Source organism: Bos indicus, chromosome 17 (genome assembly GCF_029378745.1).
Source record: "Bos indicus isolate NIAB-ARS_2022 breed Sahiwal x Tharparkar chromosome 17, NIAB-ARS_B.indTharparkar_mat_pri_1.0, whole genome shotgun sequence".
NCBI classification, from domain to species: domain Eukaryota; kingdom Metazoa; phylum Chordata; class Mammalia; order Artiodactyla; family Bovidae; genus Bos; species Bos indicus.
The window spans coordinates 13366785-13387011 of NC_091776.1; positions in this window are offsets into that span (position 1 = coordinate 13366785).

Here is a 20227-nt window from a genome sequence, read left to right on the forward strand (position 1 = left end):
GAACACCACAGCTGGCAAAGGAAGGGCGTTTGGCCCTCTCGGTCCCCACCCAGGCGGCCTTGGCAGCGAGAAGGAAGGAATCCTCCTCTCCCGTGGGGGGCAGCTCCGAGTTCTTCAGCTGTTCTGAGTTGGAAGGCTCCCCTCACTACATCACACCTGGCTATATTTCAAAGATTAATGAACAGCGTCTTGTCAGGTTTAATATATTGCACTCAGGGAGTTTACTTTGACGATGTAATCATAAATTCCCTGAGCTGCGAATTACACCTTAAGGACTTAAATGAAGTCCTGGTGAGACGCAAAGAAACAGGAATCAGCGTAAAATGTAAAAAGTGCCAGTTTTGAGAGAAAACTGTAAATTTTCTAGGACATTAGGTTTCAAAAGAAGGATTACACACAGACTAAACAAAGTAGAAGTCATAAAAATTTAAAGACACCACAAAACATAACAAAAATAAGATCCTTTTTAGTTATGACAGAATTCTAAAAGGAAACTTACACCAAATTATGCCACCCAAGCAGAGCCATTAATTAACCTAATGAGAAAATATGTTCCATTTCCATGGCCAAAACATGTCAGGAAGCCTTTGACATTTTAAAATAGGAAAAAAGAAAGAGAGAGGTTGGGGGTGGGGGGGATGGAGAGGGAGAGGAAGAAAGAAAGAAAAAGAAAGGTAGTTGCAGCATTCTAAAAAGGTTTAAACATTCACTTATCAGTTCAGGAAATCGAAGGTACTTTTCATAATATTCTCAATGACCCCTTTGGGAAATTTTTGCAATTGTTGGATAAATAGAATGTGGATTACAAAAACAGTATTGGGAAAAAGAATTTGAAGTCAAGGGAACCATCAGGAAACCAAGGATCAGTGTCTGAAGTGGAAGCTTAGCCACTGACCTTTGGGCAGAACTTCAGAAGATGAGCTTAAGTAACGCGGACAGAGAGAAAACAACGGCCTCCCTTCCACCGCCTCCCCACCAAACCTACGCTGACCCGAGGAAAGACTCAAGCAAAGCATGGAGATAGAAAAATATGTATTCTGAAACAAACCAATGACAACGAAAATTCCCCAAGTCAACTCCCCTTTCTATCTCCTAGGAATTCTATTGGTTCCGTGACTCATGTTGCTTCCAATACAACCCAAGTCGTTTTCTCTCTGGAGGGCCATATTCCACCCCCTTTCTTCCTGGGCCCTTCCTTGCTCCAAATCTCCCTACCAGCTCTCAGTCTTGAGGCTAGTTACGAGGTCTAGACCTGGGTAATTCACTGACGATCTCTTTTTCCCTCCTGAGACACGGAGATAATAATATTTCCCATATATTTTTCAGAAGTTATTATAAGGATTAGTGAGGTCATGTGGGTAGTGCTTTAAGGTCTTCAGATGAAAAGGGCCAGAGGAGGCCAACATATCATTAGTCAGCTTTATTCAATTGCTGTACATTCTTATATCAGTGTAGTTATAGTCGAGAAGGTATTAGTCAGGGGTTTATGTATTTCTCCCCAAGATTACTCTTAAAACTGAAATTGCAAAGTGGTCCCAGTTGTGAAAGTTGAAACCAGGGTAGGTAATGAAGGCTGTAGGCCTGATTCCCAGGCATCCTGGACGGGGCTTTGTGGCCTGGACAGGCTCCAGGTTCTACCTTCTCTGGTGACCTGGGGGGCAACTTGCCCTTGTGCCCTTTCAGAGGTGATAGACAGTTAACAGAGTCCTAGCAGCTCTGGAAATATTGCCTCGAGGTCTGAGGTCAGAGATGTTTTTCCAGCCTATGCTGGGAAGGTAGTCTAATTCCTACCGGCCTATTGATGTTGCCAATCATTTTAGGAAGGAGGTTCTCCACTTGACTGACTCCATTCGAACAGAAGAAACGACTCTTGAGTCCACCCTTTTTCAGCCTGAGGTATCACTGAGTTATCCATCCATCTGCCTTCGGGGATAACCCCAAGGCCACTAGAAATGTTCAAAGACGAGCCTGTGCTATGCTATGCTTAGTCGCTCAGTCATGTCCGACTCTCTGAAACCCCATGGACTGTAGCCCGCCAGGCTCCTCGGTCCATGGGGATTCTCCAGGCAAGAATACTGGAGCTGGTTGCCATGCCCTCCTCTAGGGGATCTTCCCAACCAGCGACTGAACCCAGGTCTCCTGCACTGCAGGCAATTCTTTATCATCTGAGCCACCAGGGAAGCCCAAAGATGTGCCTAGACTTCAGGAACTCCGGTGCTCCTTGGCCTGGTGTCCACACCAGGGTATTAAGAGCTTAACTTTGAGGATTTTGAACTTGTCCGAAGATCATATTATTGAACCAGAGGATCTTTAAATGAAGGTTGAGGGGATTCATCTTTTTAAATGTGAAAAAAAGCTGATGATTTTTATATGGTAGTTACAGTTTGATGACGAGAGGGAAACCCATCATCATCATTTCAATTCAACTCATCGTTTCAATTTGGAAATGAACTTACTCTAAACTCTAATTTGTGTTAAATACATCAGACGTATGGACTCGAGACTTGTTGATTCTGAGATCTAGATTTGGAGACAGTAGCTAAAATTATTTAGTTCACTTGAGTGAATCTTGAGACTGTCTTCCTTATCAGACTTCAGGATGAATTTCCTGGAGGAAATGAAGACATTTAGTGCTGAGCACGACCAGGGAAATGTCTGATCTGGTAGGTCTGAGGTGGGAGCTGAGAATTTGCCTTTTTCACAAGTTCCCAGGTGATTCTGGATGCTGCTGGTCTGGGGTCATGCTTTGGGAACCATTAAACTAAGGGTACGGGCTCGTAGAATCTGGAGTCTAAACTAGACCATGTGTGGTCCTGAACCAGGACGTTGACATCACTTGGAAGCTTGTTAGAAATGCAGAGTCTCAGGCCCCACTCCAGACCTTTTGTATTTAAATCTGCATTTCATAAGATGCCCAGGTAATTAATGGGATTGCCCTGATGGCTCAGACAGTAACGAATCTGCCTGCAATGCAGGAGCTGCTGCTGCTGCTAGGTCGCTTCAGTTGTGTCCGACTCTGTGCAACCCCGTAGACGGCAGCCCACCAGGTTCCCCCCGTCCCTGGGATTCTCCAGGCAAGAACCCTGGAGTGAGTTGCCATTTCCTTTGCAATGCAGGAGACAAGGGTTCAATCTCTGTCGAGAAGATCCCCTGGAGAAGAGAATGGCAACCCATTCCAGTATTCTTGCCTGGAGAATCCCATGGACAGAGGAGCCTGGTGGGCTATGGTCCACAGAGTCACAGAGTTGGACACGACTGAGCGACTAACTCAGGTAATTACCTGAGCGACACTTTCAGGTAATTAATATGGATGTGAAAGTTTGAGAAGCACCACTCTCAAGCTCCCTGTACTTGACTATCCAGTAGCCTATAAATTGTTCTTAATTCTCAGGCAGAAAGCTCTCTGAGTGACATAACTTTCCGTTTGAATACAGCTCTGATTGACTATAACCAAGGACTCCAGGAGAATCAGCGTAGCACAATAAAAAGAAAACTCATCTCTCACTCATATCTCATCAAAGAATGAATTGGGACCTATAAAAATGGCCAATAAACAAATTCAAATGACTTCAGTACACAGACAAGCTTGCTTGTGTCACAGGAACCAAAACCCCAAGGGAGAGTATACTCCTGAAATGACCTGTGGAGTGACTCCTTGTGAGCAAGAGTCCCCTGAACCAGGCGGGAGCTCTTGGGTGTTCACCTTTTAGCTCCGTCGTACAATTCTATAGAGCAGCAATGTCAACGCCTCTCTCAGCAGGGCCAGCCACAGCTCTCCCTGTGTGAAGGCAGGTGTTCAACATCAAATAACACTGCCCTGGACCTGAGCAACCCAGAGAAAAATGTAAATGAAACTAAACAGTTATGATAAGAACCAGTCGAGCACCCGGTCCACCCTGCCCCCAACTCATCCCACCCACCTCTCTTCTTTGCTCACAGAGCTGAAAGGCCAGGAGTTGTCTTTAGAATTTCAAATACTGTTTGGAAAAAGACAGATCCTACAAACATCAGAAATCAGGGCAGATGAATTGATGGTCCTGGCCACAGAGGATTTTACCCACAAGAACCCACCAGGCTATCCAGTGAAGGAGACAGTGAGCAGCCTGAAGTTTTACTACATGGGGCAGATCTGTCCTCTCAAATAACTGGTGCCTCTTTCATGGGTTTGTTCTAGCAAGTCATTCATTCAACAAGTATACATACCCATGGTAGGGTCTATAGGAAATACGGAACGAAACACCTTGTAGGGGGAATAAGTGTGAAGATAAAAAAAAGTAGAATGCAAGGTTGAGAGTGTTCAGGAATCCCTGCAGAGAATCTCCGGATGGATGGGAGAGAATCTTAGGGTACCAGTCTCTGAGATGAAGGAGATGGGGTCCACAGCAGTATGAGCAGAAACTGGTGACTGGAGTTTGGATGTACTTATCTCTTGAGGTCACTCCGCTTTGATTTCCAATGGAAACCACATTTCCAGCCCCCGTGTAAGCAGTTTGACTACCCTGGGCCAATATGCTATGAAAAAGCTAAGACTAACCTCCATAGAGAGACCACAAGAGGACAGGAAGGAGAGTGCTATCTAGCCAAGCCTGTTGGGGCAGCTCCACTCACCTCCTGAGGGCAAGGTCATGAGAACTTCCAAGCAGAAGATACCCAACCAAGCCTCTCCTCAATTCCTGTCCTAAAGAAACTTCAAGATATAAGAGAATGATTGCTTTGGCTTTAAACCACTAAGTTTGGAGTGATTTGTTGCATAGTCCTTGATACATGGGCTTCCCAGGCGGCATTATAGGTAAAGAACCTGCCTGCCAATGCAGAAGATGTAAGAGATGGGGGTTCGATCCCCGGGTCAGGAAGACCCCCCTGGAGGAGCGTGTGACAATCTACTCTAGTATTCTTGCCTAGAGAATCCCATGGATAGAGGAAGCTGGGGGGCTACAGTCTATAGGGTTGCAAATAGTCAGATATGACTAAAGTGACTTAGCATGCACACACGCATTGATACACAGAACAGTTAAGAAGGAAATGAACAGGTAGATGGCATACAGAGTAACTGGGAATGAGAGCTACTTTAAATGGGGGGGCGGGGAGAGGCATAGAAATCCTATCTCAGGAAGGAGAGGTGAAGAGTTTGGAAAAGGGCATCTCAGGCAGAAGAAAACACCAAAATATTAAGGGGAGAAAGGACTGATCCTTGTTATGGAGGTCAAATGAAGAATAAGGTTGGAGATGCAGGCAAGAGACAGTTATGCAAGGTCCTGGAGGGACTCCTAAAGAATTTGGTTTTCATTGGAGAACCCTGGGGTGACTTAAAACCACTAGCTAACCCCAGTTCATGCCTGTTACTCCAGCTGCCTCGGTTCCAAGGCTCTCCCCTCCAGAGGCCACCCCACTCTCTTTGTTTATGATATCAAAATCATAGGCTTCCACATCCAGTGGAACCCAAAACCTAGTGTTATCAACAGACAGTACATCCACAACCCCAATCACCTGTTTCCACTCTTCCTGCGATGGTCCATGTCCCCTTTATCTCAGAGATTGGCACCCTCTTCTCTACGGGGTTTGGTTATTCTTGGACCACTGGCCCAAAGCGGGTGTGCATTCATTGTTTAGCTGAATGTTGAATGAATGCCCAAATGTCAGGATAAATGGATAGGTCAACTCAATTCTTTCACAAAACTAAAACATATCCTTTGTGAAATGGTCTTTCCCCTTTGACTCACCCACTTTCTAAAGGATGTAGTAATAGCTACACAGTGGCAGTAAGACATCTCCCCTTACCCCTTTCTCCCTTTAAACTGACATTTCTCCAGTGCCGTTTGGTTCTCAATGGAAAGACATGGACATTCTAAACGTTTCCTGTGTTCCCAACAGGTTCTGGGCTAGCCTTCAGTAACTATTCATCAGTGGACTGGTGGATTCTTATAAGTTATCCTCGATCCCTTACAGCACTAGCCTGGATATATAGTGTTTTCTAGTCCTAACGTTAGCTTTAATTGTGCAAACGAAAAGAGAAAGTATGTAAGAAAGAAGCATCTCAGTTTGTCCCTCCTCCTTCCCTCCATTTTCATTCTTTGATTTTTCTCTCATTATAGAAATGTAGAGGTGGGTTTGCTTTGTTTTTTCTCAAACTCTGGTAATCAAACTTCCCTTTCTCCCTTTATACTTGTGGTCAGTATGACACACTGATATGAATCTGTTTTTGAAATCTAATTGTGTAGAGAGAACTCATTAGGGAGAATAAATCACTATGAGTTCCTAAGTGAAAATAAGAAGAGGTGAAACACTATAACAAAATTCTAAGAGATAATCATTTCTCACAATGGAACAAGGGAATATATGAAGTCAGTCATAAAGGGAAAAACAAATATCATATATGGAGGCATACATGTTGAATCCCGAAAGATGGTATAAATGATCTTATTTGCAAAGCAGAACTAGAGATGTAGACATAGAGAACAAACGCATGGATTGAGAGATTGGGATTGACATGTGCACACTAAAATGTATAAAATAGATAACAGAATCTATAGCATAGCTCAGGGAACTCTACTGAGTGCTCTGCGGTGACCTAAATGAGAAGGAAATCCCAAAAGGAGGGGTTATATGTATAACCGATTCACTTTGCTATACAGCAGAAACTAACGCGACATTGTAAAGCAACTATTCTCCAGTAAAAATTAATTTAAAAAGAAAAAGAAACAAGGGAGTATAGAGGCCAGTCTTCACATGCATCCATGATGAGGTAGGGATGGAAAGTAGGTAACAAATACAAGTTCATGTCCAGAGTGATGTTCCATTTGCAGCATGAGGGAAATGCATAGGCGCTCCACAATGGCTGTGTTGGGTGTTCAGCATGCCTTTGAAAAACCCTGTGAACTTTCTTTTTTACCAAAGTTGGTAACGTAGTGAGTCCAGCTAGATAATGAGCAAACTTAACAACAAAGCATGCTTTCATTGTAGTGTATGAAACTCATCATCAGAAATAAATGTTTGAAAATAAGATGAAAATAAATATTATTGTTAACTTGGGAGTCACGTTGTGGGAGGCAACCCAAATACCTAGAAATCTGGAGTGATTAGGTCATTGTAATCTTAATCAGTTTTGTTTTTTTTTTAAAGGATAGACAAGACTTTCCTGGCACTACAGTGGTTGAGACTTCGCCTTCCAATGTAGGGGATGAGGTTTGATTCCTGGGCAGGGAGCTAAGATCCCACATGCCTCGCAGCCAAAAACCAAAACCCTAAACCAGAAGCAATATTGTAACAAATTCAGTTGACTTTAAAAATGGTTCACATAAAAAAAAAAAAAATCTTAAAAAAAAAAAATGCAGATAGGCAAACTGCAATAAACTCCAAGTCCTCTTTCCCCCTTTCTGTTTACTACTGAAACAGTGACATGGTCTGTTATGCCAAAGAGATAACTGGTCAGCTTGCTTTATCAGACTGCCAGTAAATTGATTTTGCATCCTTGAAACACCATTTTCACACATAGCACGTTCACTATGTCATCTCATTTGACGTTTGCAAAACTATGGTAGTTATCGTTATCCTTATGTCCATTTTATCAAATATGATCTACATGCTGCTGCTGCTGCTAAGTTGCTTCAGTTGTGTCCGACTCTGTGCGGCCCCATAGACGGCAGCCCACCAGGCTCCCCCGTCCCTGGGATTCTCCAGGCAAGAACACTGGAGTGGGTTACCATTTCCTTCTCCAGTGCATGAAAGTGAAAAGTGAAAGTGAAGTCATTCAGTTGTGTCCGACCCTTAGCGACCCCATGGACTGCAGCCCACCAGGCTCCTCCGTCCATGGGAGTTTCCAGGAAGAGTACTGGAGTGGAGTGCCATTGCCTTCTCCAATGATCTACATAGAGACGATGATTCCTTGCAAATGTTAGTCTTCTCGTGTCTGTTGAATGAAAGAACATTGGTCAGTGACTTCTGAGATTCAGACTCAGTTTTCACTGCTGGCCCTGAAACCCCACCAGTGTCATTATGCAGTCCAAATTATCTTGGCCCTTGAACTATGAGTGCAGATTAATTTACATGCTGAGTCGCTAAATCGTGTCCAATTCTTTGCAACCCTGGGACGGTAGCCCACCAGGCTCCTCTGTCCATGGGGTTCTCCAGGCCTGAGTACTGGAGTGGGTTTTCATGCCCTCCTCCAGGGGATCTTCCCAACTCAGGGATTGAGCCTGTGTCTCTTGAATCTCCTGCACTGGCTGGTGATTTCTTTAGCACTGTGCTACCTGGAAAGCCTGACTGATTTACATAGTCATCGTTGATTCACAGATGTCCAGTTAGACTAGCACATGACCTTGAGTTACATTCTGAGGTCAAAGGGATATAAGAATGTCTTGGCCCATCTGCCCCATATTCTATGGCCGAGGTTCTTCCTGAGAGAATGCTGTTGCTCTCTTTGAGGGCATCCTTCAAATTTACGTGTATTTCAACTTCAGTATCCACTTAGGGCTTTTCCTCTTACTCATGTCCACTAGGAAAAGAAGGCAACGTTTAGCTTAATCCTGTAATTCGAGGTCCCTTCTGGAAGGAGTTGGAAAGATAAATAAAATTTCCTAATACTTTGCTAGAGAGCTGTCTGTGGCAACACTGGAATGACCTGGGAGCTGATTAGCAATGCAGACTGTCGGGCTCCACTTCATACTTAATGAATCATAAATTGATTTTCCCAAGGTTCCCCAGACACCTGGTAAGAAAGGACATTAAGGTGTGAGAAGCACTGGCCTGAAAGACGGGGTACTCCTTAGACACAGCATCTGAGGTTGGAGAAATGAGCGCCTCCTTTTGGAGGTTTGATGTTCTGGTGGTTCACGTTGGTGATGCCTGCTGTTCAAGGTTTTGGGCACTAGAGGGGGACATTGGGCCGCGTGGCTAAGTGAGCAGGGCCTCTCTCCAGGAAGCAAATGGGCATCTTGACATGATGCACAATTAAACCTTTTCTTTTTCAATCTCTTGTATGAAATTTAGTCCAGTTACCAAATAGTAACTGACACTTAGCATGAGCTATGTGCCCAGCATCATGCCAGGGCATTTACACGAAGGGCTTCTTTGAATCCTTAGAGGTACTATTTATTGATGTAAAGATGAAGACATTGGAGGACCTCCCTGGTGGTCCAGTGGTTAAGATTCTGTGTTGCAATACAAGCAGCGTGGGTTCAATCCCTGATCAGGGAATTAAGATCCCACATACCATGCAGCCAAAGAGAAAAAACTAAAGATGAAGAAACTGGGGTTCGGGAGGTAGGGAAATACACTTATGCTCACACCACTGAGAAGTGACAGGAAGTGATAGAGCAGGGATCAGGCAAGGTCCTTCTGACCACGAGCCTGAGCTCCGACCCTGCACTGGCTCCTCTTCACTCTTCTCAGCAGCCCTTCAGGTCGGGCATCACAGAAACCAGTGGCGATCCCTTTAAACAATTAAAATAGAAGAGCAAGAAATTACGAAAAATTCTCTACATTTTTAATGAACTTTTTTTGTGAGGCAGGAGAGCCCAAAGGTTATTGTACAGGCTTTAACGTTATTCTGCCCAGAACAGAAGCCACTGGCTAGAGATGGTGAAGAGCCCTTGAAATGTGGCTGTTGTGATGGAAAAAATGGATATTTAATATGTTTAATTCTAACTAGTTGACTTTTAAACTCTGGTAGTTGATTATTGGAAAGCTTTAAAGTATGTTTGGAACAGCTTGGGGATGTGACTCTACTTTTTCAATTGTCAAGTTTTTTCGTTAAAAATTTTGGGTCTATATATATAAAATGTACATGTAAGTATTAGTCACTTAGCCTGACTCTTTGGGCTGTAGCCTGCCAGGCTCCTCTGTCTATAGGATTTCCCAGGCAAGAATACTGGAGTGGGTTGCCATTTCCTTCTCCAGGGGATCTTCCCAACCCAGGGATTGAACTCAGTTCTCCCACGTCAGGCCGATTCTTTACTGTCTGAGCCACAAACTGAATGATTTTGCTGTACACATGAAGCTAACACAATGTTGTAAATTAACTATTCTTCCAGTAAAAACAGAAAAAAGATTAAAAAATTCTGTGTCTGAATAAAGATGTGGCGTAAGTGTAGCATACACTTATGGTTTTTCAAGGACTCTATATAAAAAAGAATGTACTTATTAAAGTTTCATTAACAACAACAACAATAATTCATATATCAGTTACATGTTGAAATGATCATATTCTGGGTAAGCGGAATTACATAAAATATATTACTAAAATTATTTTCACTTGTTTCTTTTTACTTTTATAATTTGGCCACTAGACATTTTCAATGATGCATGTGGCTCGCATAAACTTTCTGTTGGACCCTGCTCCTCCAGAGCCATTTGTTGGGTTCAAATCCTTACTCTACCACTCAAAGCTGTGAGAACTCTGTAGGTTTCCATTTCATTTGTAAAATGGTGTAACAGTACCTACCTCACATGGTTGAGAAGGTTAATGAGTCAATATATGTTAAGTGCTCATTGGGTGGCAAATCTCCATGGGCCTTGTATGTTCTGCACCTCTGATAAGCAGAATCTTGTTTTGTTGTAGTTCAGTCACTAAGTTGTGTCAGACTCTTTGCGACCCCATGGACTGCAGCATGCCAAGCTTCCCTGTCCTTCACTGTCTCCCAGAGTTTGCTCAAACTCATGTTCATTGAGTCGATGAGGCCATCCAATCATCTCATCCTCTGTCACTCCCTTCTCCTCCTGCCATCAATCCTTCCCAGCATCAGGGTCTTTTCCAATGAGTCACCTCTTCGCATCAAATGGCCAAAGTATTGAAGCTTTAGCATCAGTCCTTCCAATGAATATTCGAGGTTGATTTCCTTTAAAATTGACTGGTTTGATCTCTGCAATCCTAGCAGAATGTTCTAAACTATCTTATCAAAGAAGCTTGTATAGTAAACAGCCGCTCGGAAATGGATACAGCTTCTCCTTCTCATACAGAGATCAGCTGTGTCTGTCTGCTACTTTGAAAGATTTGGTTGCCCTAAGTGCAAAGTTCCTCTTCTGAAACTCAACCTTTTCTACATGTGCAAGAATCATTTTGTGTAACCCTGTGTGAGCACTGGGGCTTGAAGGACTAGTTAAGATCATGGCTACTTCTATGAGTAATAAACTGTCCTTTGTCTCTGACTCAGGAGGCTTCTGCTTGTGTCTGAGACAGGGTGGCAGGCTGACTTGTCTTCTTCACTAAATAGAGTGAAACTAACACCTGAAACTAACACACACTGTTAATCAACTGCACTCCAATATGAAACCAAAATTAAAAAAAAAAAAAGAAATCTTGGACTCTTCACAGTTTGGGACAATACTTAGAAATAGGCGCCTGGAATACAGCGCTGTGTTAAGTGTTAGATATTATTACCATTACCTCCCCCTCCCCCTACTTCCACTTGGTGCAGCTGAATCACTGCTAATTTCTGCCTTTCGTGTCCTCTTCTGCTTAGGGAGAGAGCGTGAGGACACGCTCTCTTTGGACCTCTGGCATTTGCATGGGTTGTACCTTGTCACTTACCCCTCCTGGTGGTGTCTTGTTGCATGGGGTCAAATTGTCAGAGCTGAATCGTACAGATCACCTTGATGGATTTGATTTTCTTTCTCCAAATATTGTTTCTTATAGCTTATTCTCTTCCAGGAGAATTTTCTAGAACTAGATATTAAGGCTCATGGTGGTACTCTATGCGCCCCCAGTTCCTCTGATTGTACCTCCTTTCATACAGAGGACAGTTTGGCATGTGAGAAGTATCAGCGAGCACTTCTCTCCACCAAAAATTCTGTCTGTCTAGTGCTATTTCTTCACTTTTTTTCATTAAAAAAAATTTGGGGCTGTACCACGCAGCATGCAGGATCTTAGTTCCCAGACTAGGGTTCGAACCTATGGCCCCTGCAGTGGAAGCACAGAGTTTTAACCACTCGACTACCAGGGAAACCTCACTGCTTCACTTGTTTACACTCAAGAGATGTGCATACACACAATCACAGAGGGTAGTTTCCACATTTGCACGAGATTGATTTTGACTGTACTATAAAACTATACCTAGAGTTAAGAGCTTTATCGGTTTTGGTCAAAGGACAATGTAAAAAATTTCAGAGCAAAGAGTATACACAGTGTACTATTTGGAATAAGCTACAGGGTCAAAACAGAACAAAGCTAAAGGGAATGTGAAACATTTCAGTGTGAATTATGTATAAAGGATAATCACACAAACATCACTGAAATGTTTTAACTCTGAACTGTCTTTAACTCTGGTTTTTAAAGTAGCCAATATATGTATACCTGTGGTGGATTCATTTTGATATTTGGCAAAACTAATACAATTATATAAAGTTTAAAAATAAAATAAAATTAGAAAAAATAAAATAAAATAAAACCACACTTCAAAAAAAAATAAATAAATAAAGTAGCCAATATAAAAGAACACCTTAACTTTTATACTGGCAACTGAAATTTAAATTTAATTAAAATTAAGAGTCTGATGCTGGGCAAGATTGAAGGCAAAAGAAGGGGGTGGCAGAGGATGAGATGGTTAGATAGCATCATCAACTCAATGGACATGAGTTTGAGCAAACTCTGGGAGACAGTGAAGGACAGGGGAGCTTGGCATACTGCAGTACATGGGGTTGCCAAGAGCTGGACACATCGTAGCGACTGAACGGCAACAAATAAAATTAAACATTCATACCAGCCCCATTTCAAGTATTTGAGGGCCAAATGTAGCTCATGACTACCATATTGGACAGTGCAGATATAGTACATTTCTATCAAGGGAATTTCCATTGAGGAGCCTTGCTGTCAAATTACATAAATGTCTAAATCAGGTGGTAAGTATTATTCATTAGCAAACAGCATTAAAAGTTACATCCAAGGTATTTGGGACAGAATTCTAGACATGTTTGCAACTCTAAGCAATATGATTATATCTTGGCTATAAGATAAAGGTACGAAACTTCAGCTATGAAAATTCAATATAACATACAATTCATTTTCTATTTTGTCAGTGGTTATATCTTCATTTAAATCTATCTGCTCGCAGTGATATTTTCCTTTTTGAATGTTTTCTCTTGACGGAAATCTCCCAGTTTTGTTTTGACTGAGTATCATCTTGGCACAATTTACAGAGCTTAAAACTAGCGTATACTTTATTTATGGTGCACATGGCTTTTACAACCCAATTTATTTTAACAGATTGATGAACTGCAAAGTACTTAAAAATATTGTGCATGTTTGTGTCCTTATGATACTATTGCTGAAAATCACATTGGCTATAGAAACAACAGCAACAAGAGCAGCTCTAGCATGACGGGGATACCTGACTGCCAGGTACAAATGTTTACCCTGTGTTGTGTGTCGTGTATATTCTAATACTCAACTCAGCTCAAGCCTGGAATGAAGATAGATATAGGACATATGACTGTTTCCAGTTTGGTGACAGAAAGCCATTTTCCCACCAAGTTTTTGCATTATTAGTATTCTATCCTTGGAGAAGGAAATGGTAACCCACTCTAGTATTCTCGCCTGGTGAATCCCATGGACAGAGGAGCCTGGCAGGCTACAGCTCATGGGGTCATTAAAAGTCAGGGATGACTGAGCACATCCTGCCCTTGAAACCATCCTCCAGATCCTTGTGCTTCAAAATGCAGTCCAGGAACCAGCATTAGCGTCACTTGGGAGTTTGTTAGAGGCACAGAATCTCAGGCACCCCCAGACTCTGTGTCCCCAGAAAACTAGAGGCACACTAAAGTTTGTGAAACACTGCTTTAGACACCGAAGATGAGACATCGGTACTTCTGATGCCATTTCTGAGGCAAGGTGTTACAGACTGAATCATGTCTCCTTTCAAAATGCCTGTGCTGGAGTCCTAAGCTCCTATACTTCAGAGTGTGTTCTTATTTGAAGTTAGGGCCTTTACAGAGGTAATGGACTTAAAATGAGGTCATTAGAGTGAGTCCTAATCCAATAGGACTTGTGTGCTTATAAAAATAAAAGGGGGGAAATTTGTATAAGACCCACGGTGTCTACAAGCCAAGGAGCGGGAACAGAACCTTCCCTCCCAGCCCTCACTGAGGAACCAACTCTGCCAGTACCTTGATTTCAGACTTCCAGTCCCTAGAATTATGAGACAATAAAAACTTTTGGTGATTAAGCCACAAATTTGTAAGGGCAACCCTGCTGCTGCTGCTGCTGCTAAGTCGCTTCAGTCGTGTCCGATTCTGTACGACCCCATAGACGGCAGCCCACCAGGCCCCGCCGTCCCTGGGATTCTCCAGGCAAGAACACTGGAGTGGGTTGCCATTTCCTTCTCCAATGCATGAAAGTGAAAGTGAAGTCGCTCAGTCGTGTCCGACTCTTAGCGACCCCATGGACTGCAGCCCACCAGGCTCCTCTGTCCATGGGATTTTCCAGGCAAGAGTACTGGAGTGGGTGCCATCGCCTTCTCCCTAGTGGACACTAAATGGTTACTCTTTCTTCTGTACCATGACTTGTCCACCTTTTTAGATGATGTTTCAGGCATTTATACTGTTGTACCTGCTCAGAATATGGTATCTATCAATCAGGTAGGGTGCCTACAGCAGTCCTCTTGGGAACACAGTTCATGGAAGAGACCATTATGTTTCTAACAGGAAGGAGCAAAACTAGTTACTGAGGGCCCTGGAAGGAGTGGCAGCCCCCTTGTGACAGTGGGCTTCTTCAGCAAGAAGAAAATGGTGGCCACAGATCAGTGTGTGTGTTAGTCACTCAGTCGTTTCTGACTCTTTGTGACACCATGGACTGTAGCCCACCAGACTCCTCTGTCCATGGGATTCTTCAGGCAAGAATACTGGAGTGGGTTGCCATTCCCTTCTCCAGGGGATCTTCCCAACCGAGGGATCGAACCTGGGTCTCCTGCATCTCCTGCATTGGCAGGAGGGTTCTTTATCACTAGCGCCACCTGGAAAGCAGATCAGAGAGTGCTTTAGAAATCAGAAGAGAGAGAGCTGCAGGAGACATGAAAGGATTATTCAAAAATAAATCATACCAGGATGGGAGGAACAGGAAAAAGTGATCCAGAGAACCCAGCGAAAGCAACAAAGAACCATAGAGGGTAGAAGTGGCTGGAAGACTGGGAAAAAACGGAATGTCTTTTCTAGTCATTTACCTCCCACAAAATGCAGCGGAGTAGTTAATAAACTATCTAAGATATGCAATTTCTAATCTGCAATTCACATGGATCCTGGGGTTAGGCATGTCTAATAAAAGTAATAGCTATTAGAGCTGGTAGGAACTTGTCTCTCATTTTACACATAAGGAAACTGAGTCCTAGTGCAGTGAGTGGCTTACCCAGCATCACTCGGCTGATTAGCTGGAAATACAAACCTGGGAACCCCATCTCGCAGCCGAAGCCGAGAATTCCTGCCAGCACACCCGGCATACACAACTTTTGGAAGCTGTAGATCACAGAACAGTGTCTATGATAATCTAAATTGCTTTACATGAAGCACATGGATTTTGCATCAAGTAGTTTTAATTATAAGGCTATAAATATGTCAAAGGCATCATCAAATATCTGATGACATCTTATTAAATTACAAAAGTGAGCTCAAGCAGTTTCTGGTGTGGGCATAATCCCAAGAAGAATGAGTTTTATAGTCAAGTGCTACTCAGGCTTCTCTCCCCTTCTCCCAGCCCCTATTTTCCCCCTGTTAAATTGTATTAATCATAGAAATGATCATCGAGAAATCAAGCATAAATCAAATTATGAAAATATTGAAGAAATATTGTATCTAAATTATTTTTCTTCCTTTGATCCTTTCATTTCTTTAAATGCTGGTAGAATTTAATCTCCAGAGAGACCCTTTCAGACCTTCAAATAGGGGGAAAAATGTATTTTTTCCTGATGAGATCGTGTAGTTGCTTTTTTAAGCTGTACTTCCATTGGAATTAATACATTAGTCTAAAATGAAATTCAAAAAAAGAAAAAAAAAACATGAAAGTAAGGAACAAGTTCAGAGAACTCTCTCTCATATCAGCTGTCCAACTCCTGGACAAATGGAAGCTGATAGGTTTAATAGTACAAAGGTGAGCTATGAGATCTCTTAGTGATAACTGGGGGAATTTCCATATATAACCCTGCAATTACTTAGGCAGTAAGTAAGGATCCCTTACCTTGAAGGTAGGATCCCCCTGACTATATGTTGCTGTGACCATGTTGGGACTCTAGGCAATGGTTTCTTAAGATATTTTCCTAAAGGAGATCTCATCGTGTTCCTTTGTAATGCCACCTGTAATCTCTTTTCTCATCTGTGTCTAAGTCACTCTTACTAACATATGTATCATTTAAGTATTTATTTTCCATCTTTTGGCCATGTTGTACAACATGTGGGACCTTAGTTCCCTAACCAGGGATCAAACCCGGGTCCCCTGCATTGGTAGCACGAAGTCTTCACCACTGGATCAGGGTCTAAAAAAGGAGAACAGAAACTGCTCCTTGTATTTATGACAAAGGGAATTTAATGCAGGGAATTGATGACACTGTTGACGGCAGAGGAGAAGGCAATCAAGGGACATGAAGAAACCCAGAGAAATAGTTAGCATCAGGAAAAGAACCACTTCCCTCTTTAGCCTGTTATTTAGAACTAGCACCCAAAAAAGATGTCCTTTTCATTATAGGGGACTGGAATGCAAAAGTAGGAAGTCAAGAAACACTTGGGGTAACAGGTAAATTTGGCCTTGGAATATGAAATGAAGCAGGGCAAAGGCTAATAGAGTTTTGCCAAGAGAACACACTGGTCATAGCAAACACCCTCTTCCAACAACACAAGAGAAGACTCTACACATGGACATCACCAGATGGTCAACACTGAAATCAGACTGATTATATTCTTTGCAGCCAAACATGGAGAAGCTCTATACAGTCAGCAAAAACAAGACCGGGAGCTGACTGTGGCTCAGATCATGAACTCCTTATTGCCAAATTCAGAGTTAAATTGAAGAAAATAGGGAAAAGCACTAGACCATTCAGGTATGACTTAAATCAAATCCCTTATGATTATACAGTGGAGTGAGAAATAGATTTAAGGGACTAGATCTGATAGATAGAGTGCCTGATGAACTATGGACAGAGGTTCATGATGTTGTTCTGGAGACAGGGATGAAGACCATCCCCATGGAAAAGAAATGCAAAAAAGCAAAATAGCTGTCTGGGGAGGCCTTACAAATAGCTGTGAAAAGAAGAGAAGCGAAAAGCAAAGGAGAAAAGGAAAGATATAAGCATCTGAATGCAGAGTTCCAAAGAACAGCAAGAAGAGATAAGAAAGCTTTCCTCAGTGATTAGTGCAAAGAAATAGAGGAAAACAACAGAATGGGAAATACTAGAGATCCCTTCAAGAAAATTAGAGATACCAAGGGAATATTTCATGCAAAGATGGGCTAAATAAAGGACAGAAATGGTATGGACCTAACAGAAGCAGAAGATATTAAGAAGAGGTGGCAAGAATCCACGGAAGAACTGTACAAGAAAGATCTTCATGACCAAGATAATCACAATGGTGTGATCACTCACCTAGAGCCAGACATCCTGGAATGTGAAGTCAAGTGGGCCTTAGAAAGCATCACTATGAACAAAGCTAGTGGAGGTGATGGGATTCCAGTTGAGCTATTTCAAATCCTAAAAGATGATACTGTGAAAGTGCTGCACTCAATATGCCAGCAAATTGGAAAACTCAGCAGTGGCCACAGGACTGGAAAAGGTCAGTTTTCATTCCAATCCCAAAGAAAGGCAATGCCAAAGAATGCTCAAACTACCGCACAATTGCACTCATTTCACATGCTAGTAAAGTAATGCTCAAAATTCTGCAAGCCAGGCTTCAGCAATATGTGAACCATGAATTTCCAGAGGTTCAAGCTGGTTTTAGAAAAGGCAAAGGAACCAGAGATCAAATTGCCAACATCCGCTGGATCATCGAAAAAGCAAGAGAGTTCCAGAAAAACATCTATTTCTGCTTTATTGACTATGCCAAAGCCTTTGACTGTGTGGATCACAATAAACTGTGCAAAAATTCTGCAAGAGATGGGAATACCAGACCACCTGACCTGCCTCTTGAGAAACCTATATGCAGGTCAGGAAGCAACAGTTAGAACTGGACATGGAACAATAGACTGGTTCCAAATAGGAAAAGGAGTACGTCAAGGCTGTGTATTGTCACCCTGCTTATTTAACTTATACACAGAGTACATCATGAGAGACCCTGGGCTGGAAGAAGCACAAGCTGGAATCAAGATTGCTGGGAGAAATATCAATAACCTCAGATATGCAGATGACACCACTCTTATGGTAGAAAGTGAAGAGGAACTAAAGCCTCTTAATGAAAGTGAAAGAGCAGAGTGAAAAAGTTCGCTTAAAGCTCAACATTCAGAAAACGAAGATCATGGCATCTGGTCTCATCACTTCATGGGAAATAGATGGGGAAACAGTGGAAACAGTGTCAGACTTTATTTTTTGGGGCTCCAAAATCACAGCAGATGGTGATTGCAGCCATGAAATTAAAAGATGCTTACTCCTTGGAAGGAAAGTTATGACCAACCTAGATAGCATATTCAAAAGCAGAGACATTACTTTGCCAACAAAGGTCTGTCTAGTCAAGGCGATGGTTTTTCCAATAGTCATATATGGATGTGAGAGTTGGACTGTGAAGAAAGCTGAGCGCTGAAGAATTGATGCTTTTAAACTGTGGTGTTGGAGAAGACTCTTGAGAGTCACTTGGACTGCAAGGAGATCCAACCAGTCCATTCTGAAGGAGATCAGCCCTGGGATTTCTTTGGAAGGAATGATGCTAAAGCTGAAACTCCAGTACTTTGGCCACCTCATGCGAAGAGTTGACTCACTGGAAAAGACTCTGATGCTGGGAGGGATTGGGGGCAGGAGGAGAAGGGGACGACAGAGGATGAGATGGCTGGATGGCATCACTGACTCGATGGACGTGAGTTTCAGTGAACTCCGGGAGTTGGTGATGGACAGGGAGGCCGGGCGTGCTGCGGTTCATGGGGTCGCAAAGAGTCGGACACGACTGAGCGACTGAACTGAACTGATACCTATTATTATCATCTTCCTCTAGGTAAGTAGGCAGGAGCTGCTCTAGGTCTGTCAGGGATTCTAAGTAGAAGATATATCCTTGGGAGATTTATAATCTGGTTGGAGAGACCAGGCACATGCAGAAAACAGATTGTGATTAAGAGACTCAGGGACAGAGTCTCAAAAGTGGAAGGGCAGTGGCTGAGGGAAAGAGACCTTCTGTGCTTCCTGGGCCATTGAGGGAGCTTCCTGGGTGAAGTTAGTGGTAAAGAACCTCCTGCCAATGCAGGAGACATAGAGATGGAGGTTCGAACCCTGGGTTAGGAGGATCCCCTGGAGGAGGGCATAGCAACCCACTCCAGTATTCTTGCCTGGGAAAGCCCATGGACAGAGGAGCCTGGTAGGCTACAGTCCGTGGGGTCACAAAGAGTTGGACACAATCAAAGTGACTTAGCACGCATGGGCCACTGAGGAATGAGCTAAGGGATGCTTTTCGTGGAGTTTCTTTGCCTAACCTAACACTTCTGGAGAGTAACCTGAGTTCGAGGACTCTATCTGTGAATCAAGCACCTGTACCACATTTTCTTCTCAGAACAATCTTCTCTTCTAGGGAAACAGCTTTACCTGCCGGTCAGGGACGTATTTGTTCAGGAAGAAAGGAGATCGAGATGAAAGCATTTTGGTCTTCTAAAGAATATTGGCAGATTTTTAATTCATGTTCAAAACAGCATAGCTGACCTTGTACAAATACTCTTGATACAATTGACTGGAAACCAAACGGCCAGGTCAACGAGGTTTTACGGTATCTGCAATCGCCTTTTTTCCGTGTCTCCCCTCTTCTATGTGCTTCTTTCTCTCAGGACTCTTGACTGCTCTTTTGCATCCTTCACTGATTAATATTTTACTTTTTTTTAAAGGATCAGATCTAAGTCATTTACAACTTATAAATTTAAGTCAATATTTGTACCCAATGAAACTGACCCTTAACATTGCCATATATTTTGGGGAGTAAAATTTTGAAAATAGAACATGAAAAGTGAAAAAAGGCAAGAATAGTTTGAACAAGAAGTTTGAGTATAGAATATTTAAAAAATCAGTGTTTATATAGTCAATATGGATACTTAAGCTTTAAAAATTCTACAATAAAAAATAATTTTAAAATCGCACAT